Here is an 18,372-nt window from a genome sequence, read left to right as displayed (position 1 = left end):
TACATGTCTAAGGTAAAGGATGCTCTTCATCCCTTATAAACATACACTTGGTTGGAGAGAAAAGCTTTCATTACTTATGTTTCTATTCCTAAATTTTTCACACTAGCCGAAGCTCTACTTTGATTCTCTTCTATTCAGATATGTATCTTTCTAAAGCAATTTAATGACACCTATCATTGGTTAATATGACTATTAAATTATGAAAGTATGATTAAGACAGAGTTTGTGCCTACAATTAAACTTAATATCTATCATCTCATTCTTTTTTAACCTAAAGAAAATACGAGGTGTTAAAGAACCAACTTGTTCTGAATACTTAGAAGATATTAAAAGTTTGAGAGAAGTGATGAAAAGAAAAAAAACTTAATTGATTTCTGTACTTTTTCTTCATAAAACACCTAGTCACTGTAGGTTATAAAACATCTGTTATTTACATGTATGTTGTATACTATTGCTCAAAATTAGTTCAGATTAATTAGCTAGACAGTACTAAAGAATCACCCAAACAGTATCTTAATTCTCAAAATATGAATCACCTGAAGAGTTAAAGGAAAATTAACAAAAATGCTTGCTATCATGCCTGACTGAATGTGTCTTTAATTGTAACTTACAGAAGTATTCTGAATTATTCTTTGAGTTTTTTGTTTTTAAATACTAAATAATAATCCATATTCTCAAGAGAGTAAAATGCATGCATCTCATAACCACTAAGTATTGTCAAAGCAATGACATCTGCTGCCCCTAGAGACAAGGAAGATAAACTGCGTTTAAGTATGCTCAGGTCTTTGCTATCCATGACAAATATATATGACAAATGGAAACTCTAAACTCAACTGGATATATGACTAGTGAGGGTGTCTCAGATGTAATGGGCATATATATTCATTGGAAGACTTTAATATACACTTACTGGATACCCAACATGTCTAAGGAATATTATAGGTGTAATGAAAAATAAGAGTGTATAAATAACCTGTTTTCTTTCCTCAAGCATCTTTCGATCTTGTGAAGTAGAAAAGGATGTTAAAAATTAATTCTGTAACAAGGTAGAAGGTCCTATGGGGCTTCTTAATCAGTTCTTAGCTGTAAAACAATAAACATATTGTTGGTTACCCAGTATTATTTATGACAAACCCAAAGCACTTTTCAAGCTACATTATTCTTTATTAGATTTAATAACTTAACATCTACTAGTGTATCACCCCTACCTTTCTTGTGCTATTATTGGTTGATATAGATCATTGACCTCAGCTTCAGTAATTCTTTCTGGTTTTGATTAAATCTTTGGAGGAGGAATGAAAGGAATCTTCTTTTGAAATACACAGTGAATTAGAAGAAGTGGGAATAGAAAAAAATTTTTGGATTCTCTCTGGTTTTACATTTTGTACTTCCTATGGTCAATGCTGTCTAGAGTAGATTTCAGCTGTCCTGGCAGAGTATTAATTGTTCAGCAAGCTCTTTCCCTGTGGGATGAGAACCATTTCACTGGTGTTGAGAAAGAGATTTCTGTATACCTTCCATGTGATGCATTCATGTTGATGACATGAATGTATTCAGTTTCACCTCATTGAGTTTTACTAATTTAGATATTCCCAAGAACCAGATGGGTCCTGGTACAATTCCCTAAATTAACACCTAGGAAAGTGACTTGTTTATGTCAATATAGCCAATGACAAGCCTGGAACTACAAATCGGTCATGTGGAAGTGAACGGGTCTTGGGCTTGGAGTCAGTGCAGAGTGCAAATCCTAGTTCTGTAACTCATGAAACCTCTGACTCTGGGCAAGTCTTTGAGCCTCAGGTCCTCATCTGCAAACCTGGGGATTCTTAGAGAGGTGTGGAAATATAGTAGAGAAATGGCTGTAAAGAGTCTGTGTCTGATGTAGAGCAGACACTCATAAAATGTTCACCCCTTATTCTTTCCTAGCTTCTAGATCAGTATTGTTCATGGTGTGCCACTGTCCTCAGATAGACATGGATTTGGACCTACAGTGTCATCTTTTGCAGCTCCTCTGTGACTTGGCAGCCTGAACACAGACCACGTGCATTAGCATTGCTGATGGAAGAATAATACAACCTTGTTAGGGAATGATTAAATGTTTTTCCTTATTCTTTATTCTTAAACCGTATCCCCTTTACCTACACTTAGTGTAGGTGTGGTGTGGAGAGCATGGCTTAAAATAAAAGATCTGAGACTTTACCTGGCCAGGGGTAAGAGGGAACAAATTTCTTTGTTATAGAAATATTAAACTACAGAAAAATCACAACATAATTGTGGATATGGCATAATGAGGAAGGAGAAGTGAGTAAGTTCTGGGAATTTTTGAACCTATGTCATTTATCTCATTCAATATCAGTGAATATCACCATCATCCACACTTGGATACTAGTTCTTGGAACTAGTTCTTGACATACTTGGAATTTAGTTCTTTTTAGCTTTGAATTCAATATAATGTAGAATAAGTCACCCATAATCACCTCTCATATATTCTAGTGGGCTTGTCTCGCTTATATTTTCACTTATTTTTGCTTAATTTGTCTTAGATTGAGCATACATCTTTACATGTTGTCTGCCTTTTAGTTTGGCCATCTAGTGTCCCTTTGAAAAGATCCTTCTGATGTAATAATGACAATCATATTGCAACATATAAATGTATCAAATCAACATGTTGTGCACCTTCAACTTACACAATGTTATATGTCAAATATATTTCAATTGAAGAAAGTTTCTTCCTAAAGTGTATATACATATGTATGTATAATTTTATATAATATTAATCTGAGTTGAGAACAATGGGAATATTATTTAACATGTTAAATGTCCTAATATCCTCTTGCTACAACACTCTCTATATTTTAATTTAAGAATTTCAAAGCATCTCTTTCTACATTTTTCCTTCATGTATTTACATATAAAGAGTTGAAAGTTTTGAGAAATATGATAACCAAAATATTTACATAATAAAATAGGCATCGAGTTTAAAATGATCAGCCTTTTTTTTTTTAACATCTTTATTGGAGTATAATTGCTTTACAATGTTGTGTTAGTTTCTGCTGTATTAAAAAGTGAATCAGCTATATGTATACATATATCCCCATATCCCCTCCCTCTTCTGTCTCCCTCTCACCCTCCATATCCCACCTCTCTAGATGGTCACAAAGCACTGAGCTGATCTCCCTGTGCTATGCAGCTGCTGCCCACTAGCTATTTATATTACTTTTAGTAGTGTAAATATGTCAGTGCTACTCTCTCACTTCGTCCCAGCATACCCTTCCCCCTCCCCGTGTCCTCAAATCCATTCCCTATGTCTGGATCTTTATTCCTGTCCTGCCTCTAGGCTCACCAGAACTTTTTTTTTTTTTTTAGATTCCATATATATGTGTTAGCATGTGGTATTTGTTTTTCTGTTTCTGACTTCCTTCACTCTGTATGACAGACTCTAGATCCATCCACCTCACTGCAAATAACTCAATTTCATTTCTTTTTTAGGCTGAGTAATATTCCATTGTATAAATGTGCCACATCTTCTTTATCCATTCATCTGTTGATGGACACTTAGGTTGCTTCCATGTCCAGGCTGTTGTAAATAGTGCTACAATAAACATTGTGGTACATGATTCTTTGTGTTTTTTTTTGTTTGTTTTTTGTTTTTCGTTTTTTTTTTCATGATTCTTTTTGAATTACAGTTTTCTCAGGGTATATGCCTAGTAGTCGGATTGCTGGGTCATATGGTAGTTCTAGTTTTAGTTTTTTAAGGAACCTGCATACTGTTCTCCATAGTGGCTGTATCAATTTACATGCCCACCAACAGTGCAAGAGTGTTCCCTTTTCTCCACACCCTCTCCAGCATTTATTGTTTGTAGATTTTTTAACGATGGACATTCTGACGGGTGTGAGGTGATACCACATTGTAGTTTTGATTTGCATTTCTCTAATGATTAGTGATGTTGAGCATCCTTTCATGTGTTTGTTGGCAATCTGTATATCTTCTTTGGAGAAATGTCTATTTAGGTCTTCTGCCCATCTTTGGATAAGGTTGTTTGTTTTTTTGATATTGAGCTGCATGAGATGCTTGTCCCCTACTATTATTGTTTTACTGTCAATTTCCACTTTTATGGCTGTTAGCATATGCCTTATGTATTGAGGCGCTCCTATGTTGGGTGCGTAAATATTTGCAATTGTTATATCTTCTTCTTGGATTGACCCCTTGATCATTGTGTAGTGTCCTTCTTCGTCTCTTGTAATACTCTTTTTTTTTTTTTTAAATTATTTTATTTATTTATTTATTTATTTATTTATTTATTTATTTATTTATTTATTTATTTTTGGCTGTGTTGGGTCTTCGTTTCTGTGCGAGGGCTTTCTCTAGTTGTGGCAAGCGGGGGCCACTCTTCATCGCGGTGCGCGGGCCTCTCACTGTCCCGGCCCCTCTTGTAACGGAGCACCAGCTCCAGATGCACAGGCTCAGTAGTTGTGGCTCACGGGCCCAGTTGCTCCGTGGCATGTGGGATCTTCCCAGACCAGGGCTCGAACCTATGTCCCCAGCATTGGCAGGCAGATTCTCAACCACTGCACCACCAGGGAAGCCCATCTTGTAATACTCTTTATTTTAAAGTCTATTTTGTCTGATATGAAAATTGCTACTCCAGCTTTCTTTTGATTTCCATTTTCATGGAATAACTTTTTTCCATCCTCTCACTTTCAGTCTGTATGTGTCTGTAGGTCTGAAGTGGGTCTCTTTTAGACAGCATATATATGGCATATATTTTATTGTATCCATTCAGCCAGTCTATATCTTTCAGTTGAAGCATTTAATCCATTTTCATTTAAGGTAATTATTGATATGTATGTTCCTGTTACCATTTTCTTAATTGTTTTGTATTTGTTTTTGTAGGTCTTTTCCTTCTCTTGTGTTTCCTGCCTAGAGAAGTTCCTTTAGCATTTGCTGTAAAGCTGGTTTTATGGTGCTGAATTCTCTTAACTTTTGCTTGTCTGTAAAGGCTTTAATTTCTCCATCAAATCTGAATGAGATCCTTGCTGGATAGAGTAATCTTGGTTGTAAGTTTTTCCCTTTCATCACTTTAAATATGTCCTGCTGCTCCCTTCTGGCTTGCAGGGTTTCTGCTGAAAGATCAGCTGTTAACCTTATGGGGGTTCAATTGTATGTTATTTGTTGCTTTTCCCTTGATGCTTTTAGTATATTTTCTTTGTATTTAATTTTTTTAATAGTTTGATTTAATAGTTTGATTTAATAGTTTGATTAATATGTGTCTTTGTGTGTTTCTCCTTGGTTTTATCTCTATGGGACTCTCTGTGCTTCCTGGAGTTGATTGACTATTTCCTTTCCCATGTTAGGGACATTTTCAACTATAATCTCTTCAAATATTTTCTCAGACCCTTTCTTTTTCTCTTCTTCTTCTGGGACCCCTACAATTCAAATGCAGGTGAGTTTAATGTTGTCCCAGAGATCTCTGAGACTGTCCTCAATTCTTTTCTTTTTTTTTTTTTTTTCTGTAGTCTGCTCTGTGTTAGTTATTTCCACTATTTTATCTTCCAGGTCACCTATCCGTTCTTCTGTCTCAGTTATTCTGCTATTGATTCCTTCTAGAGGATTTTAAATTTCATTTATTGTGTTTTATTTCTTCATTGTTTGTTTGCTCTTTAGTTCTTTTATGTCCTTGTTAAATGCTTCTTGTATTTTGTTCATTCTATTTCCAAGATTCTGGATCATGTTTACTATCATTACTCTGAATTCTTTTTCAGGTAGACTGCATATTTCCTCTTCATTTGTTTGGTCTGGTGGGTTTTTACTTTGCTCCTTCATCTGCTGCATATTTCTCTGTCTTCTCATTTTGTTTAACTTCCTGTGTTTGGGATTTCCTTTTCACAGCCTGCAGGGTTGTAGTTCTTGTTGTTTTTGGTGCCTGCCCCAGTGGGTAAGTTTGGTTCAATGGCTTTTGTAAGCTTTTGGTGGAGGGGACTGGTGCCTGTGTTCTAGTGAGTGGGGCTGGATCTTGTCTTTCTGGTGGGCAGGGCCATGTCTGGTGGTGTGTTTTGGAGTGTCTGTGAACTTAGTATGATTTTAGGCAGCCTCTCTGCTAATGGGTGGGGTTGTGTTCCTGTCTTGGTAGTTGTTTGGCATGCGGTGTCCAGCACTGGAGCTTGCTGGCCGTTGGGTGGAGCTGGGTCTTAGTGTTGAGACGGAGATTTCTGGGAGAGCTCACGCCAACTGTTATTATGTGGGGCCAGGAGGTCTCTGGTTGTCCAATGTCCTGAACTTGGCTCTCTCACCTCAGAGGCTCAGGCCTGACAGCAGGCTGGAGAACCAAGACCCTGTCAGCCACACAGCTCCAAAGAAAAGGGAGGATAAAAAGAAAGAAAAAATAATAATAAAAAAAATTTTTTTAATTTTTAACATAAAAAAAATTTTTTAAGTTATTAATATAAAAAATTTAAAAGGTAATAAGAATAATAAAAAAAGAAGAGAGCAACCAAACCAGTAAATAAATCCACCAATGATAACAAGTTCTAAAAACTACACCAAGATAAACATAAAAATCAGAAGCAAGTCACTCGCAGACAGCAATCCCCAAGTCTACCGTTGCTCCCAAAGTCCATTGCCTCAATTTTGGGATGATTCGTTGTCTATTCAGGTATTCCACAGATGCAGGGTACATCACATTGATTGTGGGGATTTAATCTGCTGCTCCTGAGGCTGCTGGGAGAGATTTCCCTTTCTCTTCTTTCTTTGCACAGCCCCCGGGGTTCAGCTTTGGTTTTGGACCCACCTCTGCATGTAGGTTGCCCTCAGGCCTCTGTTCCCACCCAGACAGGATGGGGTTAAAGCAGCAGCTGATTAGGGGGCTCTGGCTCACTCAGCTGGGGGCAGGAGGGGTACGGTAGTTATAATTGAAGTTCAGGGTGAGCCTGTGGTGGCAGAGGCCGGCGTGATGTTGCAACAGCCTGAGGCACACTGTGTGCTCTTCCGGGGTTGTCCCTGGATCACGGGACCCTGGCAGTGGTGGGCTGCACAGTCTCCTGGGGTGGGTGTGGATAGTGACCTGTGCTTGAACACAGGATTCTTGGTGGCTGCAGCAGTAGCATTAGAGTTTCATGACCGTCCCTGGTGTCTGAGCTGACAGCCGTGGCTCATACCTCTCTCTGGAGCTCGTTTAGGCAGTGTTCTGCCTTCTGTGGGCAGATGGAGAAGGAATCCCCTCTCCTCAGGCACCCTGAAACAATGGTATCTTGTCTCTTAGGAAGGTCCAGAGTTTTTCCCAGACTCCCTCCCGGCTAGCTGTGGCACACTAGCTCCCTTCAGGCTGTGTTCACGCAGCCAACCCCAGTCATCTCCCTGGGACCTAACCTCCTAGGCCCGAGCCTCAACTCCCAGCCCCCTCCCACCCCAGTGGGTGAGCAGACAAGCCTCTCGGGCTGGTGAGTGCTGGTAGGCACCAATCCTCCGTGCGGGAATCTCTCCACTTTTTGCCCTCTGCACCCCTGTTGTTGTGCTTTTCTCCATGGCTCTGAAGCTTCCCCCCGGGCCTACCTCCCTGTCTCCACACGTGAAGGGGCTTCCTAGTGTGTGGAAACTTTTCCTCTTTCACAGATCCCTCCTAGAGGTGCAGGTCCTGTCCCTATTCTTTTGTCTCTGTTTTTTCTTTTTTCTTTTGCCCTACCCATGTACGTGGGGATTTTCTTGCCTTTTGGGAAGTCTGAGGTCTTCTGCCAGCGTTCAGTAGGTGTTCTGTAGGAGTTGTTTCACATGTAGATGTATTTTTGATGTATTTGTGGGGAGCAAGGTGATGTCCGCGTCTTATTCCTCTGCCATCTTGAAAGTCCCCCACTCAGCCTAACTTTTTAAATTAAATATACAGTTTCAATAAATTGTTGACTAAGTATTATAAATATATTAGTACATATTTACTTTGTGATTAAAAATTCTTCAAAATAATCTACAAAATTTCCACCAATATTTAATATGAAATATAGCTAACATTTTTAAGTGCTTATCATGTACCAGTTATTCTTTTAAGTGTGTTATTTGTACTAGCTCATTGAATATTCCTAGTGGTCTATTAATATCTCCATTTTCCAAATGAGAAAACTGAGGTTCAAAGAGTTTTAAAAAACTTAGACATGTCATATATTTAGTAAATAGTGATCAGGATTCAAATTTGAGTATGTTGTTCCAGAGCCTGGGCTTTTAGCCACTACCCTATATTAAGTTAATTATCATAGTGAAGCTATTTCACTTTTCATTTAACTATTTTAATCAACCAATAACATCGTTCTCTAGTGAACTCTAATATACTCATAAATAGAGTGAAATTTTACCTCTTCTAAATAAGCATGCACTAGATCAGTGTAGCTAAGATATTAGTTTATAAATACATTGGTTTTTTTAAAGATTTAATTTGTATATTAGTTGTTCAAATATGGAAACAATAGTGTAAGTGGTGGTTAGATGCCAAAGATAGTTACAAAGGCCTGTCTGATCCATTATTAACTAAGTAATTATTAATTAATGCATTAATATTCCTGCATCCTGGCAGCAGGGAGGTGAGTAAGGCAAAGAACACAGACACGTTTCTTCCCTTTTCTAAGGAGGAATAGGGCTGACTCAGGCAAAAGTTTAAAATAGCTGAAGTTTGACTTTGGTATTTCCCAAATATCCCTAGTGTCCTCAAACTGTTTTAGCCCATAGTATTTCATTTCTATGGCAATCAAGATTTTAATTTCCTTAAGTCAATTGATCTTTTTAATGTGTTAGGCGGGGAGCATGGAATTTAAATGAATAATAATATATAAATGACAGTTGTCCCATGATGGACCCAGAGATATTTGTATTATAAAAAGATATTCCTTGCCCAGATCAGTAGTAAATTAATTGAATTTGGTCTCTAAATGAGGAGAGCCAAATCCAGATGGCCCTGGAGACAAGTTTTCTCAGTGCTTTGGGTAGTTTCATGAGAACCTGGCTCAATAGACCTCAGTGGAAGAACAGGCTGATGTGGAGTTCCCTGAAGTCTTCATTCTCTAAGGCCACCTTGTTGACAGGAAATTCTAGATGTACATAGTTTTCTAGACGTTTCTGCCCCTTGGTGTCTAACATGTAAAGCATTGTTGGGGTGGGCAACCTCCTCATGGAGCATCTCCCCTGTTGTGACTGGTCTAGATATGTCCAGCCTAAACATCCTCCTCTGTGGAATAATGAGAGTTTGGGGGACTTTGGTAGTAACTAACTCTTTCCCTGATATCCTCCTACACTGCAGGGTGCCTCTATGTGTGTGTGTGTGTGCACGCACGTGGGCATGCATGCATGCGTGCATGCGTCCTCTCTGCACTACAACAGAACAAAGGCTTATGCTGTGGGGAAGGGCATTTTGAACATGTCTTTACTCCAGCTACATCTGGAGTCAGCTCCCCTATACATTTCAAGGTGTTTTTGTGTTTATTGTATATATGGATATATAACATATCAAGCCATAGTTTTTCTAATCTCACTAGTGTGAATACCAGCAGCTCATGTCATCTATTGCAAGGGAGTCAGTACTGCAGACAGGAGCACTTTGTCCGTAAGGATTATTTGCAAATCAGTTGTTTAGATGTCTGGCATTTTGTTAATGAAGGGAATGTTTTTATTATTTTTTTTCCAGATGAAGTAGATGATGCTTTGGGATCTTTTTAGCACCACTTTTTTTTTTGCCAAGTAGGAGGATATTACGCAGGTAGTCTCATCAAAGTAATTAGGTTGTTAGATAGGCTCTGTGTATGGCAGTTAATGTGATACATTAGTTAAATTGTAGCCCCAAAGGCTTGTGGGATCAGAATTGCAAACACAATCTGAGTTCCCAAGTCCCATGAACTTATCCCTTTAGGATATATTACCACACCTGTCGTGAGAGGCAACACTGCAATAACTAACAGATTATCATCATAAGAGTCTGAGCGGATTCTCCTGGAGAAAACACTTGTGTAAAGATATTCAGTGTTTAAAGAGCACATCTGGATGTGATGGAATTTTTCCACAACCCCCAGACATGCCAGTCAAAGATAACACAATGCAAGTATCGCTGAGTGACACTTCAAGCTGCATTCATAAGCAACCTGCCTCATTCAAAGTCAATGAAGAGACAGGACTTACAAGCCCACGTTGAAAAGTTATTGAAATGTGACTGACATCTCAAAGAAACCGTGTCAAAAGGCTTGCCTGACCTGGTGCTGAAACACAGTGGGGTTAATCAAAGTTATGGCAGTTGCGTACCACAAAGGTATTCCCTAGATTGAGTTATTTACTTTATTTAATTCATATCACCGAGTGGCTTTATTACCACCCTTCTACTTTCTCCCTCTATCATTCAACCCCCAGTTTGTATTATTGGTTGTAAACTTTTACTTTGGTTACCCTTTAAAAAGGAGGAAGTGTTAGTGAGGCTTCTGTGGATTAACACTGGTGTTATATCTCTTTCCTTTGCTTGAGTTCCCCAAGGAGATCTTGCGCTTACACAATTATGTTCCAATACGGGGTACCTCCTAGGAGAGGAGGATGGAGCAGCTAATCGGCAATCCTGTTAGAATTTTTTCACTAGTACATGAGTTAGATGACTTACTGGAGCCCTACCTACTCTCAGAAAGACTCAGGAGGGGGACGGTAGAAATAAGTTTGATCTTGGTCTATCAAATCATTTTGTCTCTTCTTAATGGGAGACATATTCTACTGCCTAGTGCTAACCACTTGACTACTGGGGTTTTTTTTGTTTTTTTGTTTTTTTTTTCCTTTTTCTACTCAATGCCTCCTGAGGGCAGAAGTCAACCTTCTGAGAACAACTGTAACATAACCATGAATAATAGTTATCAGCAGTTCTGTTATATTTATAATTTATTCTGAATGTTTGCATGAGCTCTCTTTAATATCATTGTAAAAAACAGAAGGTATATCATCATCATCTGACAGAAAAGATAGCTAATAACCATGACTAACAAAAGAAGGGGAGAAAGGAAAAAAAAAAAGACAACTCTCTCTGAGATGAACAGAATCTGGCAAATGCTATAATTATGTTCATGGTAATTATGCTCACGTTGAAAAAGTGCAAGCAATTATGAGTTATGTTTATACATGTTAGAAGGTAAAAATGCATGATAGAAATTGTATGCATGAAAAGTGTGTGTGTTTATGTTTCAATCCAGTATTCTGACCTTATTTCAACTCTACATTTTGGTCCAATATATCTTGTTTTTGTTTTTGTTTTCTACTTTGTGACTCTATTAGGAATGAGTCACTAGTTAAAATAGTATAGTCACAAACTTCTATAAGATTGGCTGCTAAGTCAAACATCTGTTTTTCCCTAGAATCTACCTATCTATCTATCATCTATCTATCTTTCTCTATAGCTACATATTCTCTATTCTATAGAGAACATATATATATATATACACACTATATATACATTCCTTAGAGCTAAAAGATCTGGAAAAGAAATTTGTTTTTCTATCCTGCCAGACAATTCTACAAAATAACACTATAAAATAAGTGCTAGGTTTGATAATATCAAATAAATTATGTATTCTGGAATCAATCCACAATTCATATTAAAGTCTGTCACAATAATACAAGGGAAAAAAAGAGAAAAATGACAATAAAATGACTGCATTCTTTTTTATTAATAATTTTAAAAATATTAAAAAGGGATGAGAGTTAAACTTGGGAAAGATCACCTTGGAAAGAAAGTATATCAAACATGACTAGCAAAAGACTTTTCCTTTACGAAGAATAATGGTTTAATGTTTAATTAATCTTATCCATTTCTGCATTTATGGGAAGGCAGAGAAGAGTCTGCTTTATAATGTAGAAAATTAAATATTAAAACCTTGGTGCCTACCAGACTTACATTTTCTTATTATGAATGAGCATTTTCACTTTCTGCACACACAAAGAAAGAAACAGGAGGTAGATGTAGTTCCTTAGCTCTGTAGGAAAGGATTACTTCAATGTAGTCTCTAGTAGCAAGGTGATACCATCTTGCTACTAGAAACAAAAAATGTCAAAGATGAATACATGTTTAAAACCAAAACAAAAAAATGTTTTAATTCTAGATGTAGTAAATGAAGTAATTCTTCAGCTTTTTTTCATGTATGAATTATCTAAAATGCATAGATCTAATACTCCAAAATGGTATATTGCTTACAGGATATTACAATAGTTTTCATATTTTATGATGCCTTTTCTAGTGAGAAAACTGAAGTAAGGTATTAATTTAAAATAATATAATGCTGCCAGATTAAAACACAGAAATAACAATTGAGAACAACGAAAAGACAGATCGGATATTTAAATGTTTAATTCAAATTGGTGCCTATTTGTGTTACTTATAGTTTAGGCCAGATGATATATTTTGCAATTAAATATGAAATTTTGACCTACATTTTAAGCTATCACTTGAACCTTTAGTCTCCAATGTATTATTTATCACAAAGGAAGGAGTGTAAAAAGGGTCAAGGAAGGGTCCGTATCACAGGAGTCCCACCTCTTTGGAGATGTATGTGAAATAAATTCATCTCCACTGATCATCAGAGATTCTTTACCCCACTATGTCTGGGATATTGCTCCTGGAAAACATAATTGATTTGAATGGAAAAGAAGCCACACATTACAAACATTGTTCCTAAACTTAAAGGATTAATATGTGTGATTTAACCTGGCAAATTATTCTAAAATTTTTGTGTGTAATTCTGAACTTGTTGACATCTTGATTGTTAACCCTACAATTTGTTTCCCCTAAGTTTAAACTAGGATAGAAATATTACATGCATAAAATCTCAGCGATTTTTTTCACTCATGATTTTTTTCACTATTGCTATTAGAAAGCATTAATAACAATTATGGGGAATTTAGCAGAAAAATTAGAGGAAGCTCAGAAAAAAGTGGGGAAGTAAATAAATTCCAAAGAAACTATGTACACATCTTTATCTGATTTTCACACATCTTTCAGTTCTACCTCAATGATCATCTTCAGCTACAGATCAGTATGTTGTACAATGTCTTGCTTGGACAAGTGCCTCAGAGAGAGATTATGGATATGGTAAACACATGATTTCAGTTACAGTAGGCGTGTAACTGCCTGCATATCCCGGCTCTTGATTTAATTACAGGAGACCACCTTTCAATGAAAACACAACCCCTGCCCACCCATCTATCTGCACATCTGAGTCTGTGTGCCCACACCAACTTCACACCTGGAACTTCTGCCATTCTCAGGAAGAGATGCTCTCTTTTCACAGGGACTACAAACACAGGCGTCTAGCTCAGTTTAATTATCTATCAAATTGCTTTTTGTACCTATATATATGACAAATTCTAATTGGTAAGCTGTATGAAAGAGTAGGGAATCAGAGTTAGAAAATTAAAGTTGATTTTCTGATCAGGGGAAACAAGGAAAGAATGGATATTACTTCACCTTCAATTTTCATTTCTTCCCTATTAGCAACCAAAGCTCCCATTTAACCATGTTGCCTAGTACCTTCCCACCTCCAGGAATATATCTGAATTACTTGAAATATACTCTTCATTAACCTTCCCACCTCCAGGAATATATCTGAATTACTTGAAATATACTCTTCATTCACCTTCCCATTTTCTAATCTACAATTAAAAGCTTATACCTTTCAAGAAGTTTTCCTGATTTCTCCAGCTAGAAATATCTTAGAGGTTCACAGTTGAGTTTACTCTCTTGTATCTATGCAAAATGAAAGTTTAGTTCAAAGACCTTCCATTTTCACTGTGTTTTAGTCAATTTAAATTAAGATATAAGAGCCCTGTGTGTCAAATAGAAGGCATTATTATACATAGTTCATAGCAACAATAAAAGATAAAAGCAGAAATTCAAAATAATTTTAACAGTCTGTAAAAGTGGGTCAAAATCAACAACAGAGAAGTTAATAATAATTTATGCCAAGTATAGAACATAGAATTAAAAAAATAGGTGACTTTAAATATAGGACTACAAATATGGTTGACAAACTATATATCAAAAAGATTGAGGTCCTTAATGTATTGTGAGGTCAATAAAGTTCAAATATTCAACACAAGGTGATGTGTCAGAGAGAAAGAAAACACTACTTTTGATCTTTTCTTCTAGTTAAAATCTATGTGTTCCTTAAGGACCAGCTCAGATCCAAATACATCAAGATGTCTATCATAACTACTTCACATGTTTTCTGGATCCCTGAAATATTCATTTTATGTACCAGAGTTTAAGATGGTATTTTCTTGTAAGATATTTCAGTGATGCTCCTCAGAAGTTAAATTCATAGATTGGGTATCTGTATCACAAGAAACAAGACTTCAAAAGTTTTCTGCCACTGTCAGACCATATATAGGCAATACTGTGCCCATATAAAATCTGTATATCAGATTTTTGAACAAGAAATGCAAGGTCTCCAAAAATAAAAAATAAAATAAATTTGGGATATAACATTTGGATCTATCTACAATAAAAGAGGGGCACAATAAGTTGCTTCAAAATTTTGGTGGGTCTTAAGATGGAGAAAAGTTGATCTATTCATTTATATTTCAGACCATAGAGAGAGGAATAACGGATAAAAATAACAGAGAAGTAGATTTTTAGCTTGACTTGCAACTAAAGCCCCATCGTGAAATAGGCCACCCTTAGGATGAGTTTCATATATCTGGATACATTTGCAAAGAGGCTGAATGAAACGGCAAGGAATTTTGAATCACAATTTTTACACTGCTTGGAAAGTTGGATTACATGACTGCAAGATTTCCTTCAGCTCTACAATTCTATAATTTCAAATTTAAATTCTATGTCATAAAGTTACAGAAAAAGACAAAGTCTTTTCATTAGTTTAGTGCTCTATAGAACACTGGTCTATATCAAAGGGAGATAAAAGATTTGCCTAAGAGGAGAATTGGAACAAATCCAGGTTCCCTGGCAGGCAGTTTGTGTTTTATCTAAATGACTGCATCACCTCTTCTTGCTCATCTAGAAATGAAAGGTTATAAAAAGACATTGTTAAGAAAATATCTTAATAGTCAAGTTTAGACTACTCATGCAATAAATTAATCAAAAGCTAGAAAGAGTGACTGTTTCAGGGACTAATTTAGTTTAGGAATACATCGAAGTCTCATGTGTTCCTTTAAAAGGTCCACAGTGAGGGTAGTATGGAAAAAAATTTCTATCTAAAGACACCTGTGAATGTTCATAGTCAAATAGGTCTCTCGAAAGATGTATAGAAATGGAAATTTATTAAGGCAGGAGAGGGAGACTTCTGCTCTTGAAAATTTGCCCTGTTAAAAATTTGCATCAATAGCACTTTGATGATTTTAAAATATTTCTATCCTATAATTATATTTTCATGTTGAGCAATTGAACTTCTATAAAAGTGACTATTTTTAATAAAAACTTCTAAGACAGCCTCCAAGTGTTTTCAAAATAACTATGAAAGCCAATGTTGACAAAAATATGCAATGTAAAAATCAAAAGCTCTAAGGGTGGTATCCTCTTCTTTTCCCATTTTCAATATAGCAAAGATCAGGATTTAGGAGAATTTAAAATTCAAAACACTCCCTGAGGTTCTTAGATATAGGTCATTTCATTTAGATAAAAACACAAACTTGTAATAAATGATATAAATCACCCTTTATCACAGAATTAGCTGTTTTAATAATCCAGAATAAGCCCTTCTTTTGGCACACTAATTCATCGCAGCTCATATAAATGGCCACCCCAAGGGGACCTGGAATCACTAGCCCTGCTGCTCACACAGCATTAAGATGACCCTGGAGAATCAGAGCCACTGAAATTGTGGTGCCACAGCCAATTCTCTCTTGCTGTGTTTTGCTCTAACAACATATGCATGCTTCTTCATTTAAAGGTTTTTTTTTTTTCATTCTTTTTTGTTTTAATTCAAAAGCACATTCTTAAGGAATATAAGGCTGAATTGCAGGGTGGCTTGCTGCTATAGTACATCTGAAAATACTCCCAAACAGCGGCATATAGACACTTAGCAACTCGCTTGAGAGCAAACAAGACATCTATAAATACACTCCAGGAGCTTCTAAAACAATGCAGAAGTGGCATCTGGCATGGGTGAGATGGCAATTTAAACTCTTCAAGTCTTCCTTCAAATTGATGTTTAAAACTCTTTCAAATAACTGATTATTTAAAGAGAAAAAGAAATCATGTTGTGTTGGTTGATTTTTCTGCCATCGAAACTGGAAAGAAACTGTAGTTATGAAGTAGCAACGACATGTGAGGAATGAGAAATATCCAGTCCACTGTATAATATGGATTGGTTTATGAAAATCATTCCTGGGTAGGGAAGATTACTATTAATTATCATTGTTAATAATGATGCATTTCATTGATTCTAAGATGCCATCAGTTGTACAATGTATTATGATTTCATGTGCCATTAAATATGTTATCAATTAATTTTAAGATGCCATTGATTGCAATATGCAGCACAATTTCAGAAGTATCAAAATAGCTATTGTGAATTGTTAGAATAAAGTAATAATGTTTTCTAGTTTGTATTTTATTTGCTGTTTTATGGTGTTATGACTTGGGGGAAATGGAAGCACTTGTGGGTATCATAGTCAGAGCAAACCGGAAATCTGGCTTCAGATATCAGCTTGTGTGTACCCAATTTATATTTTCTACATCTCCCTCCATTTTCTTTCTACACATCTTGGTTTATAAGGGGCATTTCCTGTCTTTATTTTCAATCTGTCGTTCTTTGATTCACGTAAAACTTAAGGTTTTCTAAAATTATTAGGTGGAACATGTAACCAAACACCAGTACTTCACAACCAAGTTAATTTCACAACAAGAACACCAGTGGGCAGTGTTTAGGAGAGAGGAACAATTAGTGATTTGCAAACTGCAGTATTCTGAGGGGAGGATGTAAATGAGAATACTCAAAGAGAATTTGCAAATGTATGCAGTAAAATTGTCAGGAGTCAATTTAAAAAAGCACAACTGGGAGAAATTACAGTACATTTTCAAATTGGAGAGAGGTGTTGGCATGTTTTCCCATCACATTTTTCTCTCCTATAATAGTGTCTTGGACAGTGGGAGAATTGGAGAGCTGGTAATGTTGATTGCAGTGAAGCAATGCTATCCATGTTTCCTGCTCCCAGAAAGCAAGAAAGGGCTTCCCTTATATGTCTATGATGGTGCTTCCTCAACTGCAGTTACCTCCCTTCCACCATGCTGAATATTCTTAAACTCTAAGCATAAGTGATAAGGTAGAGAATGAATCAGCCCTTTAGTGCAGCACATGTGACTCTTCAAGAGTACCTGTGTTCCATATGGCATCAGAGTCTAAACCTGTGGTTGGTCCTTTGAGTTTGCTGCATCATCTAATGCTAAAGTAAGGAAGCTTGGGAGGAGTGACTGAATACCTGCTTTGAGAATTCAATATGCTATACTTAATTGCACCTGCTAGAAATGAAGGGTAACTAAACTATCTACATAAACGCTGTAGTTTCAGATGGATAACACTGTTTAATCTCTTGATGCAGAGACTAAAACTGCAATCTGAATCAATCACTTGAACCTTAATTTGACATTTTACAAATTAGGTAATAATAATAATAACAGGGCAGAACAGTAAAATATCTGTGGCTCCATTTTTTCTGTCCCCAAATTTTATACAATGTGTTTATGAAGGCTCTATAAAATGACTGATGACAATTACTTATATCTATTTACCCTGTAACATTATTGTGTAGCAATGTAAGTAGCAAGGACTTCTCATTTATTCATTTTACTTGGTAAATATTTTATCGTTGTCTATGAAGAGTCAGTGACTGATACATGTAAGTCAAGTCATATTCAGGTAATAATGTCAGGAAGAAGACTGATTGGTAATCTATTTAAATCGAATCTTGTCTGTTGAAATCTCCAACCACAAACTCAAAGAAAGCACCAGAATATCTATCACTATTTCCTCAATCTGCTTTCTCAAGTGTAATTTTGTAGGTCAAAACTTTGGGGTGATCCTCTTGCCTCCATCATAACAATGAAAATATAGCGTGAATTATCTTTAGTGATAAAAAACGGTTACCAAAATAGAGACGATTCAACTCTTGCACAGTGAGCTATGTTGTAATGCAAATTGGCTTTCAGCTGCTGTGACATGTAATTTTATAATACATTTTAGAACATTTAACCTATCTACATTTTTTCAGCTCTGTCTGCAATAGTGAGAGGTAGCGCTATTGTTACAGATTCTGCTAAAGCTACTTATGTGCTATTAATATACAGGAATAAAAGGGAATTCTTTCTTCTCTGGTGGTCTCTTCCAGCTACTCAAAATCTGCTTGGCCTAAAAGTGTCATCAACC

The 18,372-nt window shown here is 36.4% G+C and overlaps 1 protein-coding gene across 5 annotated transcripts in view; it reads right to left on the bottom strand.

Moving 5' to 3' along the window:
* The window catches only part of PCDH9 (protocadherin 9), a 973,394-nt gene that overhangs the window by 866,348 nt on the left and 88,674 nt on the right, over positions 1 to 18,372 (bottom strand). The window lies entirely within an intron of this gene.

This window comes from Balaenoptera physalus (genome assembly GCF_965194825.1).
Source record: "Balaenoptera physalus genome assembly, chromosome: 18".
Classification (NCBI taxonomy): Eukaryota; Metazoa; Chordata; class Mammalia; order Artiodactyla; family Balaenopteridae; genus Balaenoptera; species Balaenoptera physalus.
This window is presented reverse-complemented; position numbering and strand designations above follow the sequence as displayed.